Source organism: Molossus molossus, unplaced genomic scaffold, assembly GCF_014108415.1.
Source record: "Molossus molossus isolate mMolMol1 unplaced genomic scaffold, mMolMol1.p scaffold_m16_p_17, whole genome shotgun sequence".
NCBI classification, from domain to species: Eukaryota; Metazoa; Chordata; class Mammalia; order Chiroptera; family Molossidae; genus Molossus; species Molossus molossus.
This window is the reverse complement of record NW_023425352.1, coordinates 29,322,587-29,339,792: the sequence shown is the minus strand read 5'-3', so window position 1 is coordinate 29,339,792 and position 17,206 is coordinate 29,322,587. Positions and strand designations below refer to the sequence as shown.

Sequence of the window (17,206 nt, the reverse complement as noted above, 5' to 3'; positions counted from 1 at the left end):
CCTCTGAGTGCATGGGATGATGCTCAACCAACTGAGCCACCCTGGAAAGGACTCCAATGTATTTAAGACCAATGTATTTCCATTTGTATGGTGGACAATATTTTTGGAAGTTAGAATAAAAATGAATTACTAGAAAAATGATCCCATGCTTGGTTATTGTGGCCATGTTAAACTGCTGTAAAATTTCTAAATGTTTCCTCTCAAGTTCTATACTTATCTCATCCCAAACTGATCCTAAACTTTTCCTAGACTGGCACTGGTCCTAGGACCATGTTTACAGGTACACTGATCTAGTCAATGAGAACTCAACTTATTCATCTCAGCTCTTACAGTAATACATCAGCCTTTATGTGGGATGTATTTGCATGTTAATACGATTGCTACCAAGGGCATGGGGCATCCAGGAATACCACAAGCCCAGGAAGACCTACAATGGCCCTAGAATGTTCTGAAGGTGGAATTCAAAATCTAGCCCAGCTTCTCCACCCACTCCAGCATCCTCCCCTTCACCCACACTCCAGTTACCATACAGCTTGACAAGCCCTATTTATCTGAGCACCTGCTTCTGTGTCCAGGCTGCTCCAGACACCTACGTTGCTCTTTCCCTACTCTTCTACTTTTTAAAATCTTCGTCCTTCTCCTCCAATCAGTTAGATGGGATTTCTCCTTTCTGTGGTTTTCTCAGCCCATTGCTTTTACCATAGGCAAGGCTCATAATTCATTCTGCCTTGCATTATGATGAGTTGTTATATCCATTTCTCCACCAGGTTACACATCCCTGTGGTCAGGACTGTGTCTTAGGCGTCTGGGATTCTTTCTTCTACCCTACCGCACCCTCCATCCCATAGAACAGTGCTACTTTGTAGAACATCCATAAAGTTGGTGGAAATGAAACAGCTTCATGCGGCTCCAGCCTTCCTGTTTGCATATCTGAGAAGCAGCCACATCCCCTACTGGGAATTCCCAGCCCTACAAAGAATCCTGGCTAAGGAGTACCCCAAAAGAGTAGGCCTGTCTATGCCCACCTGATTCTCAGGGGTAATCAGGGTAGGCTGGAAGATGAAAGAGACACACTTTATTTCCTGAGTGAGACTGTAGGTCTACCTAAAACCCAGTGCACAGAACTAAAGAATGGGAACTAATTTAATTAATCCCTGGAGACCTAAAGGGCAAGAAGCTCGATTCTAACATCTTCAGAAAGTCTAAGCCTTTTGAAGTTTTCATCCCTAGAGAGGGACACACATGCATGGTCAGCACCACTCAGAGATCCCCAGAGGAAGCAGCTTCCCCAGCTGAAGCTTTCAACAGTAATTCCCAGCAAAACTGTGTCCCAGAATTCAGGCCTCATAACAGATTCTGATCCCAGGACAGCTGTCCTTTGTACTTCGTTCTCTTGGTCCTACCCCCATATACTTAAAAAAAACCAAAACTTTAATATGGAAATATTCTTTAATATTTTAATTTAATTATAATAATAGGTGGCATTTATTAAGCACTTACTGTGAGCCAGGCACTATACTAAGTATTTTATCTATATTATCATTTTATCCTCTGTGATTTTATAATGATAGAATTGTTTTACAAACGAGAAAGCTGAATCTTAGAAAAGCTAAGTAACTTGTGTACAGTTATACGGTTAGTTAAGAAGCAAAGTCAAGAGTCATTCAGATAGTGTCCAGCAGTGGCACCATGCTGTGTGTGCTTAAAGACAAAATATACATTAATAACTCAGAACTCTGTAAACTGCCAGGTGGATACCCCGTTCAGGACTCTGGAATGTCCCCAGGAGACTAAGGCTATTGATTGGTGTTTACACCTATGGACACAATGAGCTCAATTTCATTGAAGATGCTTATTGAACACCTACTATGTGCAAAGCATTGTGGTAGATGATACAAAGAAAGCAAAAACAAGCAAGAAGCTGTCCCTACCTTCAAAAGATTTATATACCACTAGGGCTTATTTCTAAATGTCTTATTTGCAGCATGCAAAAAATAAAAGAGGCCAAGTAAGTTCTATAGGGATCTAAAGGAGAAGTGAAACATGATCCATGTTTCCCTGCTTTTTGCCTGTAGGTCTATCCTGTTGGTGCCTACAATATTTGTCTCTTGGGGCAGTGGGCATAGTGGTTAACAGCATGTATTTCAGACTCAGGCAGATCTGGACTTGCATCTCAGTGTGGCCACCCACTAGTTCTACAACCTTGGGCAAATTAATCGATTTCTTCTGTAAAATGTGAATAATGACCATCATAGAGTAGAATTGCAGATTTATATAAGCCTTCTAACTATCCCAGGAGGAGGTTACTATTAATACCTACTTTTCATTTTTAATCCTCACCTGAGGATACTTTTTACATTGATTTTTAGAGAGAGAAGGGAGGGAGGGAGGAGGAAAGGTAGAGAGAGAGAGAGAAGGAGAGAAAGAGAGAAACATCCATGTGAGAGACACATCAACCAGTTGCCTCCCACATGTGCCCCAACTGGGGCAGGGAATGAACCTGCAACCCTTCAGTCCACGGACCGACGCTCTAACCATGGAGCCACACAGGCCAGAGCTTAATACCTACATTTTACCGATGAGGTTAGTAACTTGCCAACATGCACACAGCCAGCAAGTCTGACCTGGGAACCTGTAGCTCACCACTCCATTCTCCCAAGCTGGGGAATATTGCCAAAGCCGTGTATTGTTGTGTAGAAGCTGTGGTCACTGATCAGGTGAGGAGAGGACTCCCGTGCACCATCACATCCTCTCTGTGAGAGATGAGGTTGTCTGTGGACTTCTAGAAGAGGTGAGACCAAAACCCAGGTGATCCTGCCATCAGAGGCAGCTGAGCCCATTGAGAGAAGGACAGACAGATGGCCCGAGTGAAGTGAGCAGATCACCCCAGCAGCATCCCCGGCTCCAGCATGGAAGAGAGCAGGAGTCACACATTCTTAGTGAGAAGGTGGAGGAACTTGGGCCCCTAGGAAATTGCCTGTGTTTTCATAAAACTTTCTCTTATTAAAATGTGGTCAGTGTTTGTATCAGTGGAGTGAAAGTTTGTATCACTGTGTGAAAAATGTTCAAAGGTCTATCTGGCTTTTCTGTCAATAAAGGCCAATTATCCCTAAATGATAAAATGAAACAATTCTATCACACTGCCTGTCAGCAAAGTCATTTTAAGTGAGGTGACATTTGCCCGGCTGGTGTGGCTCAGTGGTTGAGTGTCGACCCATGCACCAAGAGGTTGACGGTTTGATTCCCAGTCAGGGCACATGCCCATGTGGGTGGCAACCAGTCTATGTATTTCTCTCATGTCGATGTTTCTCTCTCTCTTTTTCTCCCTCTCTCCCTCCCGCTCTATCTGAAGATAAATGCAACAATGTCCTTGGGTGAGGATAAAAAAATAATAATAAAAATAAAAATTAACCGAGCTTCAGAACTACCTGGGCCAGATACTCAGGTGATATTTTCCAAATCTGTCTTTCCCTGATTCTGGCTCTATTTTCTTTTACACTGACTTTTTTGTAAATCGGTCTGTCTTCTCACAGTGGAGAGATATCCACCCACAGCTCCAACGTTACCTCTGCCAGTTTGGAAACACAGCGTCTCTTTCCCACGAGTTCTAGCAAAAGTTCAGGGCTGATGCTCATGGCCCAGTGCCTGTCCCTGAGGCAATTGTTTGGGCAAAAAATAGAAGGCTCTGATTGGCCAAGCGTGGGTCATGCGCCCACCCTTGGAACCCATGGATGACAACCATGTGGAACGAGAGTGAGGTAAGGGTGATCCCCTAAAGGAAAATTGGAGTGCTGTTTTAAAAGAAGAAAAGGCTGCTGGACAGGAAAAACAGCAGCAGTCATCAGCAAGAGGTGTGTGTGGTCTCTAATGAGAACCTTTACTTAGAGTCAGAGTTACCCAGGGAGAGGCCACACCCTCGAATGTGTCTAGAATCCCTTCACTAAAAGGTTTTAAAAAGCCCTTCCAGCTCTTATTTTGCAAAACTTGACAAAATACATCTCCCATCTTTGTCTATTATTCATGATGATTCACCCTTACAACTTTTATATACATTTTTTAATGGTGTTCTCTCAAATTTTCTGTTTTAAAATATCCAAATTGAAATTCCTTGTTTCAAAGTGAAGTTCTGCCAAGTGAGGTCAAGCTGCGAATTCTGAATTAGTGGTGACTGCGCCTGGAAGATAAGGCCAAGAGTTCCTAGATCACCTTCTGGTCTCCCGAATGTGCTCCCCTTCCCGGCCCAGCTCTGTCTGGCAAGGGCAGCTCTCTCCTTGCTCTCATCACTGTGATCCTGACTTTGCTGATTAAAATCTCAGAAGCTCCTTCGTGGTCCGGTACTTTTCCTGACTTAGCTTTCCAGCCGGCATCTAGCCATTAGCTGAAAATCATCATAGGCCAATCTCAGCAGAGAAGAGTAGAACGTGAAACACTGACGTCTGTTAATAATGGTTCCCCAATCTGGGTGTTCCCCAGAATCATCTAAAACAAACTACACAGATTCCTGAGAGCCCACCTCAGACCTACTGAAACAGAATCTTCCAAGAATGGGACGCAAGAAGGTTTATTTTAATTTTATTTATATTTATTTATTTATTTTTTATCCTCACCCAAGGACTTTTTTTTTTTTTTTGGTTCAGATAGAGCAGGAGGGAGAGAGAGGAAGGGAGAGAGAGAGAGAGAAACATCGACATGAAAGGGACACATCGAGTGGCTGTCACCCGCATGACCCAACCAGAGTCGGGGACAAACTGCAACCGAGGTACATGCCCTCAGCGGGAACCAAGCCTGGGTCTCTCTGGACCACAGGCCGATGCTCTAACCACTGAGCCATATTGACCAGGGCGGAAGTTTATTTTTAAACATCCCTCAGGTCATTCGGGTGTTGCTAGCCCACCACCAGTTCACTAACAGGGATTTGAGGACCCCTGCTATAAATAACCACATTGGACCGATCAGCAGAATGTCAAGAGCAGCAAGCCTATGCTAACAAAAGTTGGCCAAAAGCTCTGAAATATGCAAGGTAATATGTTACCTTAGACGAGACATTTGAGGGTTTTTTGTTCTCAGTTTTCTCTGTAAGATGTTGGAACTGGATCAGGTCATTCTAAAGGTCTTTTCAGCTCTGAAAACTGTGTAACTCTGTTTTAATAGGAAAAAAATGAATAGCTTGGAAGTTTGGAGATCTTGACCCAATAAAACCACCTCCATAGTTTTGTGACCTTGAAAAGGCACTTTAACTCCCTGGGCCACAACTTCCTTTCTTTAAAAGTGAGTTGGTTGGAGTCCACGCATTCTTTATTTTTATAATCCTAATATAGCTGTAAAAAAACAGTTAAGCTTTTAGATAACCCTTCAGAATCTGTTGAGATGTTGAGCATGGACAAACCGAGGATGGTCACAATTTCCTGTTGACTTAGGGGCCATGTTGAGGGTCTGCCAGCAGCATTTCATATGTTGGTATTGAATGGATGTGACATTTCACTACACCAAATGGGAATGGAATATTTTTAGCACAGGATCCACCAAGGTTCAGTAGAGAGGGCTTATTCTCTGAATGGAGTATGAACAGCAGAGATACTATTTTAAAAGACCAGATATAAAAACACCTTCACCTCCACTACCACAAAATAGTCATATGTGCACTTATTTTTATCACAGAACTTCAAGAACTTAACCTCTTTCTCTATCTTCTAAAAGATAGTAGTCCATCTACTTTAATAACTGTGCTGGCTCACATACATGGCCTATCTTTACATGGCCTGCATACTTATGTTTAATAGGCCGAAAACACTGTTAATGATTGAACGCAATAATAATAGCTACGATTTATTGAGCACTTACTACATCAGGACATATGCTGACTATTTTATATGTATTTAGTCATTCAACCCTTGCAATGATATTATTATTACCACTATATTCTAGAGAAGGAACTGAAGTTCAGAGATTCAGAATTCTACCCTTGGCATGTTGCTAATAAATCAGAGCCAGGATTCAAACCCAGGTCTGTCTGCAATCAATGCCCTAGTAATTGATCACTATATTTACGTCGATTGTATCAGTCAAAATAGGTTGGTTATTTGCTAACCCTTTAGCACTACTAATATTTGAGTAGTGCTCAAATATTGCTGGTTTAAAATAACCAAGGCCCTGGCTGGTTTGGCTCAGCGGTTGGAGCGTTGGCCTGCAGACCAGAGAGTCCCAGGTTCAGCTACCACTAGGGGCATGTACCAAAAATAAAATATAAAATAAAATAACTAAGACTTATTTCTTATTCATGCTACTGAATCATCATCATCTTCACACCCTGATGTATGCATTGATGGACTAGCCACTTCATGGGACATGACTAAGGAACTATAACAGAGGGAAAGAACCATGATAACACATACACTGGCAGCTACTGTTTTTATTGGAATTCCTTTATTTGATTAAAAAAAATTATTTTCATATAATACTTGGATAACTTTTTAAAAAGATGTTTTCCCCAAAATGGAGATTAAAAGAAAATAAGCTCCTTCTCCAACCACCCCAGTCATCCTGGAGATGTCACTGTTGGTTTGATGAGGATTTCGCTGTCTCATCCTCCAAATTTGAGGCCAATATGCTCTGTAGTCAGCAATGATATGAGCCAGATGTTCACATTTACAATATTTACACTGGTGTGAAGGCAAAATGTGGACCACTTTTAAACACATGCATTTGCTACAAGGCTCCTTCATGGCAGAGGAGAAAGGCTTCATGGACCCTCCCCACAACGCGTCTCAGATCCTGCACTGCCAGCTTGCATCGCTGTGCTTGGAAGGGCCACAGGGCCAGCCCAGGACTCTGAGGAGGTCTGCATTATACAATAAAATTTGGCATACATTACCGGCCCCTAATAACCCAGCATGTTGGGGTATATAAACCTAGTCTCCTTTATCCCCAGGATATCTGATTTCACCTCCATCCGCATCTTTCCAAATCTCTCCTTCACTTTCCGTTTAAGGATCAATGTAATGCTGATATTTGAGATTTCTGCAATGCTCAGCTACCACCTAAGGATGCTGTAGCTGATGAATCATAATAATAATTATTATTATGCTATATCTAGTGTCTTTGTATTTAGAGGCCCCCAAATAGGACTATCACAATATGTGGGGGCAAGGTCAAGAGATAGCATCGTCTGACAACAAATCGAATGAAAGTCAGGGCACAGTTGATGAGCTCAGACATTTTCTGGCCATATTTCAGAGCCCTTCCCAGAAATAAGCCATTATCCATTGTGATGGGCGCCAGCATCATTCACCCAAGCATGTTAGATAAACTCCACCTGGAAGCTGCATCATGACCTCATGCTCCGGTTCTTAATAATAAGAGGGTTTGGTCCTGCTTAGGACTGCGGAGGAAGGAGAATTGGGGGATGAGAATTGGGGGAGGGGGACATGACTGGTGATAGCAGGTAAAACAAGCCCATTATGGCCAGCAGAGGGCAGCAGAACCATGCTGCCACTGCAGGTGGCCCACAGTGACCGACAATGTGGCAGCTGCTATGGACATCTGTGTTCTAGGAGACCAGGATCCCAGAGGGTGGTCTCAGGGAAAGGTACAGCTAAAGTGGAAAAGGAGGTTTGGGGAATGAGATATCCTTCCCAGAGAGTGCCCAGAGAGGCGGTTCTGGACATTCCAAGAACAGAATGCAGGAGCTGCCAAGGTTCTTCCCTGACCTACCTCCTGAGAGGGGGGATTAATCCTTGAAAGCCTGGTCATCCTAAGAGGTACAGTCAGAATAGCAATTTGAATCATGCAAAGGTGGACACTAGCACATAGACTCCTATGACTCAGCCAAGATATAAACAATTAATTAAATCCAGCCTGAAATAACCACGCACCCTTTCCTGCACACCCCAGCAGATTTACCATTGGGTCACCTGTGTCACCAAAGTCTATGTGTCCACAACAAAGGAGGGGTAATATAAACACTTTGCTCTCATCTTCCCACTAGAGCTCCTGCTCTCCATCCCGTCTCTGGAAGATCAGCGTTCACTCAGGTGATGCTGAGCGCCGCAAGGGTGACACACACAAAGAGGGCGTCTGCCTCACACCAACATCACTTGCTTCCCTCTCTCCTTTGGTTAAGCCAGAGACGACTAGTTGAACAGCGAGACTCGTTGAGCTGTACGTGTAGGGTCAAGTACCAAGGACCACTCAGAGTTACTGCTAATTAAAATGACTATCCTAATGGGCCTGGGCAAATGCTCAGATGCTCAGAGTTATGTAACTTTGTTATAAAAGATGTAAGTTTAACCAGGCAAAGGATTCTGTCTGTGTATTCCCAGCCCTTCCTCTAGCCCTATAAGCTAACGAAGGTTCTGCTTTCATCTACTCGGTGTCTTCCTTTCCCAGTGTCCTCCCAGCAGAATCCTGTTTGGGGGACTCTCATGAAGCAGAATTGGGAGGAAAGTAACACAAAGAAACTCACAGATTAGGCTGATGAAAGCCTCCTGAATCTGAGTTTTCAAAGAGAGGCCCAGAAGCCGCTGTGTAAGGGAAGTGGGTGGGCGAGGACACGGGGACTCTTAAGTGTTTCTGTGGGTTACAGTTCATGGCATTAAGAAAATCTTGCTTGACTGTGTTCATTTGATGCTGTCTTCTTTGAGAATGGACTCTGAATCACAGTTTCAATAGAATTATAGAAGAACCTAACATAATTCTGCCTCTTCCTTTGAATAAGCATTTGCATAATTTGAGTAGGTTATCCTGTAGCTCATAAGGTGCATGGAAAATTACCTAACTCACAGAATCTTAAGTTACCAATAACCAAGCAAACCAAACGCCAAATACTGATCAAAAAGCTGCGGTTTCTGTACTTTGCTTCCATGTTATGTTTTACCTAAACCTTTCCAGACTCCATGTTGCTGCTTTAAAATTGTAGGAGTCATTTCCACTCCATCTCTCTTGTAAAGTTTCTTCTCCTGGGGGGCCTTTGGCTTTAACATCTCATTACATGGCCCTAGCCTATTGAAGGGAGGACAGTGTGCCACCCCAAAATATGCCTCTCTGGGATGTTGATTCTTTTAAGCTGGTTATTTTTAGGAAAAGAAATACTCAGAAAAAACTTTTGACCTTCCCCACCCACCAACTGCCTAAAAGAATATAAATAGAGGACCTGCTTTAGGAAGGGAGATACCATCACAGGTAACTATGGTTTAATATAAGCTAGTGTGTCACAGACAGGGAGGAACCGAGCACGGCCCTGTGGTCTAGGTCCTCTCTGCCTCCCACTGTTATAGAGGGCCCAGCAAACATTTATGCCCCAAACGTTTGCTTTTCCCTCTCCATGTGGACTGCCTTCCTGCTCGGTGAAGTCTCAAACCACAGCCCCCTGCTCCTTAGCTCCTGATGGCACACCAGCCTCAACTGCCCAATGTATCTCCGGGTCACATTCTGTGGCACTCACCCACCCCCGCATGTACATCTGTAATACATTTTGAACATCTTCTCTTATTCATCTGTCTCTATTCATTGGATGATTAGCCCAGCCAGAGAAGTCAGAAAGGTGAGAGGAAAATTATTTTTTGCACTTTACACTGTCCTCTGAAACCTCTCACTGAGGACCGGACTCATCAGACTGATGTTTTCTAAGTTGATGTCTCCCCCAGGTGACAGAGCCGTGCTTCTGGTTCAGCTGTCCCAAAGGACCCTTTTCAGTCCCAGAATCAGAGGCATTTAAAGAAGAAAACAGGTGCTCAGTGTTACTATTGCCACAGGCTGCAGGGCTCTCTAGTACCCACTGACTGTGGGTTTAAGGTGTGTGGACAAAAAGGGACCACATACTAACCTGACAAGCTTAGGGAAGGCCTGTGTGACACAGCCTTGCAAACTCAAAGACCTGAAGTGACCACAAAGGAAGGTTTTAAATTTAAACTTGTTTTTCTTTACTGACTTGAGAGAGAGAGGAATGGAGAGGGAGAGAGAGAGAAACATTGGCCACCTCCTGCATGCCCCCCACTGGGGATCAGACCCACAACCTGGGCATGTGTCCTGACCAGGAACCGAACTGGTGACTTCTTGGTGCAGGGGTCGATGCTCAACCACTGAGCCTCACTAGCCAGGTTGAAATTTAAACTTTTAAACTAAAAGCAGTTTATGACAGTAGTCGTATCCTAAACTGGCATCTTCCCTGACAAAAGTCAATTTTCACCTTAATGAAGCCTATTGTCTTTTTGCATCTAAGATAACATACCTTTGAAATGTGGGGTAACTTTCTTTATACTAGACCCCTCAGGGCACAATCTATGCATCAGGGCAGAAACCACAACTCCCCTTATTGTTATTATTATCATGTAAATCATTGACTGTTAACTATTCTGTACCTACATTTGTAAAAGAAGGGTGTGTCTATCATTTTGCTCTTTACCCAATCCCGGAGATTTTCCCCACCCTTTGCTTTCTCCCACCTCCCTAATCTATCACCAAAACCCACTCATGCTTTCTCTTTTGATTGCAATGTATAAATTAAGGTGCAAAACTGCCCTTCTCCGGAGCGTTATCTCCATCTGTTGAGGTTTTGCTTCCCGGCATTTGTCAACGGTTTGTACAAATAAACTCACAAAATTCTTCACAGATTTGAACGCTTCTGACATTGACAGGTGGCACCAGAGTGAGAGGCGTGGGGTCAGGAATGGCCTAAAGAAGAGCAAAAAGAGCCTGGCCGGTGTGGCTCAGTGGTTGAGCATCAACCTATGTACCAAGAGGTCACAGGATCGATTCCCAGTCAGGGCACATGCCAGGTTGTGGGCCCGATCCCCAGTGGGGGGCGTGCAGGAGGCAGCCAATCAATGTTCTCTCTCATCGATATTTCTATCTCTCTCTTCCAATAAAGAGGGGGGAAAAAGAAGAAGAAGAAGAGCAAAGAAGAGGTGGCATTAGCAGGAGTAAGTCTCCCAGTTACAGATAGAAAGGATTTTTCAGCCCTGGCCAGTTTGGCCCAGCGGTTAGAGCGTCGGCCTGCGGTCTGGAGAGACCCGGGTTCGGTTCCCGCTAAGGGCACGTACTTCGGTTGCAGTTTGTCCCCGGCCCTGGTTGGTCGTGCGGGTGGCAGCCACTCGATGTGTCCCTTCACGTCGATATTTCTGTCTGTCTCTCCCTTCCTCTCTCTCCCTCCCCCTCTATCTGTACAAAAAATGGAAAAATATCCTCGGGTGAGGATAAAAAAAAAAAAAAGAAAGGATTTTTCATATCTGATCTGCTGGGATGCTCCCCCCACCCCCAAGGAGGATAACTAAGAAGAGTGGGAATTCACTGGGAAAATTACTCAGAAGCAGGCTATAGAAGAGGGCACCAGAGAAACTGGTCCCCGAGTAACCATGGTGACGCGCTGAGGGAGGAAGGGGTGGGAGAGGGAGCTAAGAGAGAGGGCAGGAGGGAATGCAGGGAGGGGAGCCAACACCCAGGTCAAGGGGGTGAGTGACAGGGGCTGTGAGTCTTTTAAGCCAAATTCAGGTTTTTAAAGGAAGAAAATTAATTTATGACTAATTAATTAGGAAGGCAGGAAGCATGTTGTGTTGCATATTCTTCTTCCACTTAGAAAGGGTTTTAAATGTGTCTTCAGAGTTCAGCTATTTTAACAAAGCGAGAGTACAGGGGAGCAGTGGAAAGTTGTGGTTCAGTTAGGGGTGGGAGCGGGGAGGGGTGGCAGAGGAAGGGAGACAGACTCGGCACCCTGGAAGCCCGGGGAGGGCTTCATCTTGAGTGAGCAGAGCACCCGGCTGCCTCCTGGTGGCAGCTGTCTTACTTCCGGGAGAGTCGCTGCTCTTGGCTGGAGTGGCAAAGCCAGAGCCATAGGGGCAGGGTGGCCAGACAGCAACTACAGGACACCCCGTTAATTTTGAATGAATAATATTTTATTTTATTTATTTTTTGTTTGTTTTTATTTTTTAAATATGTTTTTATTGATTTTTTTTTAAGAGAAAAGAAAAGAGAGACAGAAACATCGATGTGAGAGAGATACATCGATTGGCTGCCTCCTGCACGGATGGAACCCGAAACCTGGACATGTGCCCTGACTGGGAATCGAACTGGGACCTCCCGGTCCATGGGACGATGCTCAGTCCATTGAGCCACGCTGGCTGGGCGAATAACACTTTAGCATGTTTGTTCCATGGCAACCCTAATAGGGTGGCATCCACTGATTAAATATTTTCTTGTTCTCCCATCCCCTATATATTTAAAACAGAAAGGAGATGCCCAGGCCAGTTTGGCTCAGCAGTTAGAGCATCAGCCCATGGACCAATGAGTCAGTCGCAGGTTCAGTTCCAGTCAAGGGCACCTCCCTCGGTTGCAGTTCGGCCCTGCTCCTGGTCGGGGCTGTGCAGGAGGCAACCAGTCGACGTGTCTCCCTCACATTGATGTTTCTCTCTCTCTCTCCCTCCCACTCTATCTGAAGATAAATGGAAAATATCCTCGGGTAAGGATTTAAAAAAAAAAAACACAGAAAGGAGAGAAGGAAAAGGTAGCAGGAATGAAAGAAGGGGGAGAGGAAGGAGGGAGGGAGAATGGGAGAATGTGAACCCCTAATGGTTAATTTCTCACTAATTCCCTATCCACACTCCATCCTTCCTGCTCCTCTCTCCTCACCATCACACGACACTCCCTAACTATTCCCTACAATATGTCTTCAAAAAAATCAAGTCAGAACAAAGCCACACACAAACCAAACCTCTCTGGTTCCTTCAACCTCAGACAGCCTTTTCCTGTGTTATGTGTCCCTCCAGCCTCAGCGTAACTGCACACTGACCTCATTACTTATCTCTCCTGCTGCTGCCAGACCATACCTGCCAGTTGACCCCACCTCTGAGCTCCCTGCTGTCACTTTTTAAGGCTCTTACTATGATTAATGCACAATTCTTAAAGCATCCACTAATTAAGTGACAGGTGTCAATAAATCCCGTCACAGTAACATTTCAAAAAAGCCTTATAAAGTGAATCAATGCCTGTTGTTCAGCACCTGCTGAGCACTAATGGTGTTTGTTCTTTGACGGATTTTTCTCACACATCCCACCTTAGGTCTGGCTGAAGCTGAAGGATCCTAGCCCCCAGCCCCTGTCTCCAGCCACAAGCTAACAGCACTGCAGAAAAGGCTAGACACAAGACAAGAGCTCCTTAGAACTTCGATCAGATCATGACACTGTTTAAATCCACCTTTGCTCTCCCATTACATTTAAAATAAAATACAAAATGTTCACGATGGCCTACTCGTTCTGTAGGATTTCCTCCTCCTCACAGCTCGCTCTGTCCCTCACGCCCTGAAATCCAGCCAAGGGGAACCCCATCCTGCTCCTGGAAATGCCAGGCCTTTCCTGCCTCAGAACCTTGCACTTGCTTTTCCTTCTGCCTGGAAAGCCTCCCCTGCCCAACTCTTTGAGTGGACAAATCCCTCTGACCCCTCAGGACTCAGGTCTAGGGTGCTAGAATATTCTATAGCTTGAGACTTGTGCTCTTTACTGACTGTATGGATACCCCACCTCAGTAAAAGATCAAATATAAAGTGGGCCACTGATGAGTAGTTCACCACCACATCATTTTTTCTTTCCTGACAATGATCACAATCTAATATTCATGTTCATTTGTTTACTCGTCCACTGTCTGTCTTCCCCTTGGATCAGGACTTGACGAACCGTGGCCCACCGGCCAAATCCAGCCACCATCAGTTTCTGTAAATTAAGTTGTACTGGAACTTAGCCACACCCGTTTCTTCTGCACTGCGCGGCACAGCTGAGTGGTTGTGACAGGGATTGCACAGCCCTATGTGACCTACAATGTTTGCTAGCTGCCCCTTTCCAAAACACGTTTCACAGTCCCTGCCTCAGTCTATAAGTTTTATGAACGCAAGAACTGCATCAAGTGTCCGCCTACATTTTCAGGGTCCAAACAGTGCCTGGCACAAACTCAGCAACCTCTCAGGAAATGCTGGCTCCCCATTATGCCTCTAACTCGCTGATCCCCAGTGTCATACCCTGGTTTGCCCTTTCCCTCCTTGGAGCCTGTCTCCTGGCCAGTGCCTGCAGACCGAAGATTCTTGCCATCTGCCATCCTTTCCTAGTCCTGCCTCTGCTCTGTGTCTCCAACTGGCGCTTAAGTAACATTTCCAGAACCAGAATTACTGGGTCAAAGGATATTTTCTTTGAGTTCATATCCATATTGTCATTCTCACTTTTTAAAAGGCATGAAAACCTCTGGATAAAGGTCTCAGAGTAAATACACTCATAATCCTCTTTGCTATACTCCAAACCCATAACAATGAGCTATAAGATATTAAAATACATATTTTTATGCTTCTTTCAAGATATAAGAAGAAATCTCGGCAGCTCAAACTGAGAGTAAAACGTAAACAATAAGCAAAGTATGAAGCCACAGGGACAACAGGGGGCACTGGAGCCCAGCAAGAGGGGCCGCAGTTGAATACCTTCCAGAACAGAAATCTGAGCTGGGTGATATAACTCCATCCATGCATCTAGAATTGTGGCAGAAATACAGTACCTGCTCGGGGCCAGTGTCACAGCAGAGTCCCCTTCTGGTCTGCACCAGGTGAATTGTGGAGAGTTGCCATTTCAGAAATGAAGAACTCTGAGCTGAGCAGCAAACATATGGCATGGGTTGAGTCTGGTCAACCCGAGACCAAGGCTAAGGCAGCTGAGAAACGGCTTCACAGATTGGAGAAGTATCGAGAAAATTCCCACACAATAGGAGCTTTCCAGGAAAAGTAAAAAACCACACTCAGTACAATGAAAATAGTCACAAAGGAGAGATTTTTATCCTGAGACGACAGAAAGGTAAAGTTCTGTCTAGACTCTTCAAGAACGTTAAAGAAGATAACATCAATAAAGTCAGAATAAAAGATCATAAAACTAAAATAGGTAAAAAAAAGTTATCCACCTCTCAGCTTATGACAATGAAACCGTACTTAAAGGAACTGCACTTCACCACACTGACAGAAGAGGGGGATCTTGAACCAGGAATGGTAAATTATCTAACTCCATGAAATGAAAACCATCACAAAGCCACACAAAGCTACTCTAAGAGAGAAAAAAAAAAAAAGAGAGAGAGAGAGAGAATAAAAGCATCTTAGCTGGAGAAAATTCTTAAAAGAAAACAAAACAAAAAAAAAACCACCACAAAACACAAAATTCTAAATTGGATTAATATCTTAAAACAAGCATTTGGAATATGAAAAAAACCTTAAATTGGAAATTCAAAATTCAAGAATAGAAATGGTCAAAGCAATAGATACATAGATAGATAGACAGATAGATAGATAGATGACAGATAAATTGATTAGCATAATAATTGACATATAGAATGAATGGAAAAGAGTAGAAAGAAGTTCCTGAAATAGACCCATACATATCATCATTTAATATTTTGTAAAGGTACCAAGGTAATTCAATGGGGAAATAATAGTATTTTTGACAAATGGTGCTTGAACAACTAAATATCCATATTTTAAAAATGAACCACAATATTATTTTACATCATACATAAAATTTTTTTAAACGAATCATAAACCCAAACATAATACTGTAAGTCCATACGTAACATCATCAATAGGTACTGCAACTTTAAGCGAAACAATGCATAATGAAGTCAATCTAATCATAATCTAATTGATATAAATAACAGTTAAGTTTCCAACGCATCTCATCCACATTATAAAGAAATGATATACAAGGAAACGACTTTATTTGAGGACATGACGTATTTAAAGATATATAATTTGTAGAAGAAAATATTTGTGACCCTCAGGTAGGCAGAGATTTCCTAGATTGAGCAACAAAAGCACAAAACGTAAATTGAACTTTATCAAAACTATAAACTTCTCTTTCAAATACATCATTTTAAAAAAGGAACTGTCAAGCCATATAATAGGAGAAAATATTCATAATACATACATAAGACCAAGGACTGGTACTAAATTATGTAAAAAAAAAAAAAAAAACTCTTACGACTCAATAAGAAAACAAGACTACTCAATTTTTAAAATTGGAGAGGAAGAAGGATTGGGGAAGAAGAGTCTCGAGTAAGCTGGTATGGAGTCCTGAAGCCAAAGTCATGCTCCTCGTGATGAAATGGGCTTGCCTTAATCTCTCTGCTTTGCTCAGTCACTGGAGGGAGCAGCCCTGGGAAGCAGGACTCGACACAACTGTGACAATGGACCCAGAAGGGCAGACATTGGGGCCAGCCAGGCAATTTTGCTCTCACAGTAGGAAACCTGAGTGGTACATTTTTATAGCCACTTGTCCTCTTTCTCTACATTATGGTCTTCTGGCCCCTACTCTCCCAAGTATAACTTTTCTCTAAGCCCATATTCCTCCTCTATAAAATCAGAGCTTTGATAACAGAACCTTAAGCATTCTTCCATCAGACAAAGGTGAGGAACTCCAGCTCTGTGACCCAAGAGGCCCTCTTGAAATTTCACAACAGAAAAATATTATTCTCACTGTTGCTAGGGCCCACTCCTTTTCTCTAGTCCCACATCCCCTAGCATGGTGTGACGGCGTGTACCTCTCTCAGGGAATTCTGCCCCATTCCTATGCTGTAACAAGATGCTAGAAGGCAGAAATCCCATGTTACAGCATCAGCCGTGTGTGTGTGTGTGTGTGTGTGTGTGTGTGTGTGTGTGTACGCTTATTTTTTTACTGTTAAGCTTTCAAATGTTTTAAGCATCTCTTCTTTTTCTTGGAAGACCTGGTGATTCTATCATCAATAGTTTTCTGAAGATTCCTCTGGTCTACATGAGCTGTTAACCTCTGAAGTTGCTATGGAAACCGATGTTTTGTTTTTCCATATTATAGGCAAGGTGAGTGGCAGCTGCAGATATTATGCTGACCCGAGCTGTCTGTCTCTCCAGGTTGCTCTCGTGCAGTTGGAGATCCCATGGCTGCCACCAGCCACAGCCCTTGGAAACATGCTGTGTGTTGGGTTTTTCAAAATAAATTATTGATGCAAAGGAAAGAGAGGCTGTGATTCCTGTCTCAAGGAGAAGCAAATGGGGCATTGGAAGGTATGAAACAGTGAATAAAAACAAAAACACCGAAACATATTAAGTGACAAGAACAGCTTTGCCATGTTCACTCAAATTGTACTAAGGAAATGCTCTCTGAAATTCTGTGAGGAATAAGAGCCCTTATTTCTATAGACAAGGTCAATTAGTATTTGGCTGAATGAA

The 17,206-nt window shown here is 43.5% G+C and overlaps 1 non-coding gene across 1 annotated transcript; it reads right to left on the bottom strand.

Annotated features, from left to right (window-relative positions):
• Positions 1 to 16,824: 16,824 nt before the first annotated feature.
• On the bottom strand, positions 16,825 to 16,951 carry LOC118632813. Its single transcript, XR_004960074.1, has one exon. It is a non-coding gene; the product is annotated as a small nucleolar RNA SNORA44 (small nucleolar RNA).
• Between the last annotated feature and the right edge of the window lie 255 nt (positions 16,952 to 17,206).